Genomic DNA, 4,878 nt, shown 5'->3' with positions numbered 1-4,878 from the left:
TTTTATCTTAGGTCTGGGTTTAATTTTGTTTCTTTTTGCCATTTCAACAGCTAGCCCAGGTTTTTTTTGTTGTTTTTAATCCTCACCCGAGGACAATTTTTTTTTTCATTTTTTTGTTCAGATAGAGCTGTAGGGAGAGAGAGGAAGAGAGAGAGAGAGAAACATCAACGTGAAAGGGACACATCGAGCGGCTGGCTGCCACCCACACGACCCAACCAGGGCCGGGGACAAACTACAACCAAGATACGTTCCAGGAACCGAACCCCCATCTCTCTGGACCACAGGCAGATGCTCTAACCGCTGAGCCAAACACACCAGGGCCAACAGCTGGTTTTTAATTTTTTTTTATCCTCACCCGAGGACATTTATCCATTTTTTGTTCAGATAGAGTGGGATGGAGAGAGAGGGAGAGAGAGAAACATCGATGTGAAAGGGACACATCCAGTGGCTGCCTCCTGCATGACCCAACCAGGGCCAGAAACAAACTGCAACCGAGGTATGTACCCTTAGCAGAAATTGAACCTGGGTCTCTCTGGACCGCAGGCTGATGCTCTAACCGCTAAGCCAAACCGACCAGGGCTGCTTTTTAATTTTTTAAGAAAATGTTATTTATTTAGAAAGAGTTCTAAGAGCCCGGCCCATGTGGCTCTTAGAACTGAGTAGTTGAGTGTCGACTCATGCACCAAGAGGATGCCGGTTCTATTCCAGGTTGTGGGCCAAATCCCCAGTGGGGGCATGCAGGAGGTGGCCAATCAATGTTCTCTCTCTCTCCCTCTCTAAAATCAATAAAAATAAATAAAAAAAAAGTCATAAGAAACTGTGTAGGATTCCCATCAATGATCTTTACATCTATTAAATTTGAAATATATATAAATTATAAGAGACTAGAATCCAAAGGATTCATTCCTACTTTTTCCTTTAAAAAAAAAATCCAGATGGCCCAGCTGGTGTGGCACATGCCCAGGGTACAGGCCAATCCCTGGTGTGTGTGTGTGGGGGGGGGGGGTGCAGGAGGCAGCTGATGTTTCTATTTCTTTCTCTAAAATCAATAAATACATTTTTTTTTATCCTCACCCGAGGATATTCTTGCATTTATCCTCAAACAGAGCGGGAGGAAGAGAGGGAGGATGAGAGAGAAAAAGAAACATCAATGTGAGAGAGACACATCTAGTTCGAGTGGCCGCTACTCACACCACCCCTGCTGGGGCCAGGGACAAACTGCAACCGAGTACGTGCCCCCAGTGGGAACTGAACCTGGGACTCTGGTCTGCGGGTTGATGCTCTAACCGCTGAGCCAAACCGGCCAGGGCAATCATGTGGATTTTTAAAAAATGTATTTCTTGCCCTGGCCGGTTTGGCTCAGCGGTAGAGCATCGGCCTGCGGTCCAGAGAGTCCCAGGTTCAGTTCCCACTGGGGGCACGTACCTCGGTTGCAGTTTGACCCCAGCCCTGGTTCAATTGTGCGGGTGGCAACCACTTGATGTGTCCCTTTCATGTCGATGTTTCTCTCTCTCTCCCTCCCTCCCAACTCTATCTGAACAAAAAATGGAAAAATGTCCTCGGGTGAGGATTAAAAAAAAAAAAATCCACATTATCTATCACATCAAGAAAGCTCAGCATAGCCCTGGCCGGTTTGGCTCAGCGGTTAGAGCATCGGCCTGTGGTCCGGAGAGACCCGGGTTCGGTTCCCGCTAAGGGCACGTACCTCGGTTGCAGTTTGTCCCCGGCCCTGGTTGGTTGTGCGGGTGGCAACCACTCGATGTGTCCCTTTCACGTAGATGTTTCTCTCTCTCTCTCTCTTCCTCTCTCTCCCTCCCACTCTACCTAAACAAAAAAAAAATGTCCTTGGGTGAGGATGATTAAAAAAAAAAAGAAAAAAAAAGAAAGCTCAGCATATTACTGAGGTGCAGCCTCAGTCATCCTGGGAATGCTGCCCCTGCTCATGGGGACTGAGCTCCTCGCCAAGGACAGCAATGTGTCTTCAATTGGTTTCTTAGGGTTTTCCTCCAGGTTTGTCGATTGTTCCAGGCTCGGAGAGTTTCCACTCCAACATATCCATTGTCAGGTTCATGCCACCAAACACTAGAGGTCCAATGAATTGAGCCTTGACATCACCCTCAAGGTAAACAAATACTGTGGGCGGATTCCTATCAGGATCATTGGTATGCAGGTTGTTGAAATGGCTCTGATGAACTTGATGTCAGGAAACTTCCTGCATGTCCACTGAAGTGCTGATTTATCGGCACAGAGGGGAGTCCCTTGTTTGTAAAGGTGTAAGATCACTCACAAGCTCTACAGCTTTGGTAACTTCCTGAACATAATCCTTTCCTGTGAGCTCCAAAACGTCTCCAAATTTGTTCCTTGGTTTCGTTGCTTCCCACTCAGCCAGTCTGCTGCCTGCACGTTTCAATAGCTTATTCGCCTTCCTCGTTAAATTTGTCTTTGTCATCCTCCAGTTCCTCCAGTCATCTCTTTGTATGTTGTCACAACAGTGACGAAGGACTTGCTGCTCCTCCTTTTCTGGGGCCCCTTTCCAGTTCCTTCAAGTTTTCTTGGAGGCCAGGATGCCCTTTGTTCATAAGATGTCACTCCACTTAGTATCTTCGTTGGGGTCCTGTACCTTGTCCCAGGTATCTCAAGCCAGGCTGGCTGCAGCACCCCGGTCCCTCAGTCCTCTCCCACCTTTAATGGAGTTTTGGTTATTTGTCCCCTGGTGTTATCTGTCCTTAGGTTTAGCTGCACTCACATTGAAGGTTGAAGGAGTGCACAGAGCCAGGGACACAACAGCTAGGCCCACCAGCTGTGGCACCTGAAGGAGAAACTTTGTCCTCAGCTTGTGTCTGTGGGACCTGAGCACACGGCGCCACAGGGCTAGTGGGCCAGCTCTGGACACAGCAGGAGGTGGCGGCCTTACTGGAGCAGCTTGGCCAGGGGCGCCTCTGCACTCGGGTCTGGGTCTCCAGAACTTGCTCTGTCCCCTCATCTCAGGCCGTGTCCGGAAGCTTGCCCTGGTCTTGCTAAGGAATAGCATGTTTTGCTCCTTCTAAATAAGAAAATTCCGCAGAAGAAAAAGGCTCCCCAGGCCCAGCCGGTGTGGCTCAGTGGTTGAGCATCGACCCATACACCAAGAAGTCGCTGGTTCGATTCTCAGCCAGGGCACATGCCCAGGTTGTGGGCCAAGTCCCCAGTGGGGGGGCATAAGGGAGGCGGCCAATCCATGTTCTCTTTCATTGATGTTTCTCCATCTCCCTCTTCCTCGTTCTCTAAAAATCAACAAAGGGGAAAAATTATAAAAATAAAAAATAAAGAATAAAATCAATAAAGGAAAAATATATTTTTAAAAAGGGCTCCCAACATGACATGCCACCAGGACTTCAGGCTGCAGTTGGTTCCCAGCCAAAGGCCCACCAGCAGCTCTGCACAGGCAAGACACTCAGCCACCAGCCCCTGGTGACCTGGAGCCCACCTCTGACAGCGGCAGCAACCTCCCCTTCACAGCGGGCCCCTGACCTGGAAGACGGATTTTGCCTGGGCTGGTGGCCTTGGGGTTCAGGCTGTTCTTTCTGCCCTGTTTCCAGGCTTTTTGTTTGTCTGGAGAGAAATTGAGTTGTGTTGGGGCAGGAGGGGCCATTGTGACCGGTTTTCCCTCTGTGATGGTTGGGGCACCAACTGGAAGCCAGGGACATGGTGGGGAACCAAGGCTGCCAGGAGGGTCCCCTCCCTCCCTGCACCTTCTGGGTTCAGATTCTGGAGGACACCTTGGTAACGAGGCAGATGAGAATGGGTAGGAGGTTTCTCTGCCTGACAGCCACAGGTAGAGGACAACTTGGGAAACGAAGGTAGACACCTTAGGCTGGACACCCGTGTCCCTGCAGGTGGAGTCCTGGAGGTCTGGGGGCGGGGGTGGGTAGCTGCCCTGTGTGGAGCAGGAGGTCCAAGGGGGAGGCCTTGGATGTGGGGTCGGGCAGCGGCCCACGGTTGACGGGGGTCCCAACGGTGGCCGGCGGCTGCCCTCTGCTGTGGTCCCACGGTCGGCGGTGTGTCCCGGGACTCTGCCCTCGCAGGCGGAGTGGGCTGCGATGCTGGAGGCCTGGGCGGGCCCTCGCGGGGTAGCTGAGATCCGGGGCCCCCCGCGAGCAGGCGGGGCGCGAAGGTGGAGACAACAGGAAGGCGGGGCGCAGGACGCGGCGTGGGGCGAACCGGGAAACCGGGGAGCGGAGGCCAGAGTGAGCCACCGGCTCCCGGCGTCCGCCTGCTGCGCTGCTTTTATACCCGCTCTGGCGTCACGGCGCCCTTGTGACGTCACCCGCGCTCCCGCCAATCGCGGGCCGCCTCCCCACCCTCCCGGCCGCCCGCGCCTCGCCCCCTGCAAGGCCAGGTTCCCTGTACCTGGGCTGGAGCCGCTCGTCCCGGTGCAGCCGCCGGGCGCGGAGCCGGGAGCAGGCCGGGGGCTGCCGCCCTGGCAGGTGCCGCCCCAGGGTTTCCATGGTGACCGCCGGGCGTCTGCGGTCTGGAGGCCGGGACCTCGGGCAGGCTGGGCTGCAGGCCGGGGCAGGGGCGGAGGGGCCTCGCGCGGAGGGCCTGGGGCGGCGCGCTGGCTGAGCCTGGACCTGCACCAGGAGGCCACTGGTTCCATTCGGGTCAGGGCACCGGCCCAGGTTGTGGGCCCGGTCCCCAGTGGGGGGCGTGCAGGAGGCGGCCCATCCATGTTCTCGCTCATCGATGTTTCTAACTCGCTCTCCCTCTCCCTTCCTCTCTCTAAAAATCAATAAAGACAAAAAAAAATTTTTTTAAAGCCCTGGCCAGTTTTCTCAGTGGTTAGAGCGTCGGCCTGGGGTCCAGAGAGACCCAGGTTCGGTTCCTGCTAAGGGCATGTAC

General features: G+C 54.0%; 1 pseudogene; it reads right to left on the bottom strand.

Annotated features, from left to right (window-relative positions):
• Positions 1–1,896: 1,896 nt before the first annotated feature.
• LOC118641904 lies at positions 1,897–4,487 on the bottom strand (annotated as a pseudogene).
• Positions 4,488–4,878: the final 391 nt, after the last annotated feature.

This window comes from Molossus molossus, unplaced genomic scaffold, assembly GCF_014108415.1.
Source record: "Molossus molossus isolate mMolMol1 unplaced genomic scaffold, mMolMol1.p scaffold_m16_p_1, whole genome shotgun sequence".
Taxonomy (NCBI): Eukaryota; Metazoa; Chordata; class Mammalia; order Chiroptera; family Molossidae; genus Molossus; species Molossus molossus.
This window is presented reverse-complemented; position numbering and strand designations above follow the sequence as displayed.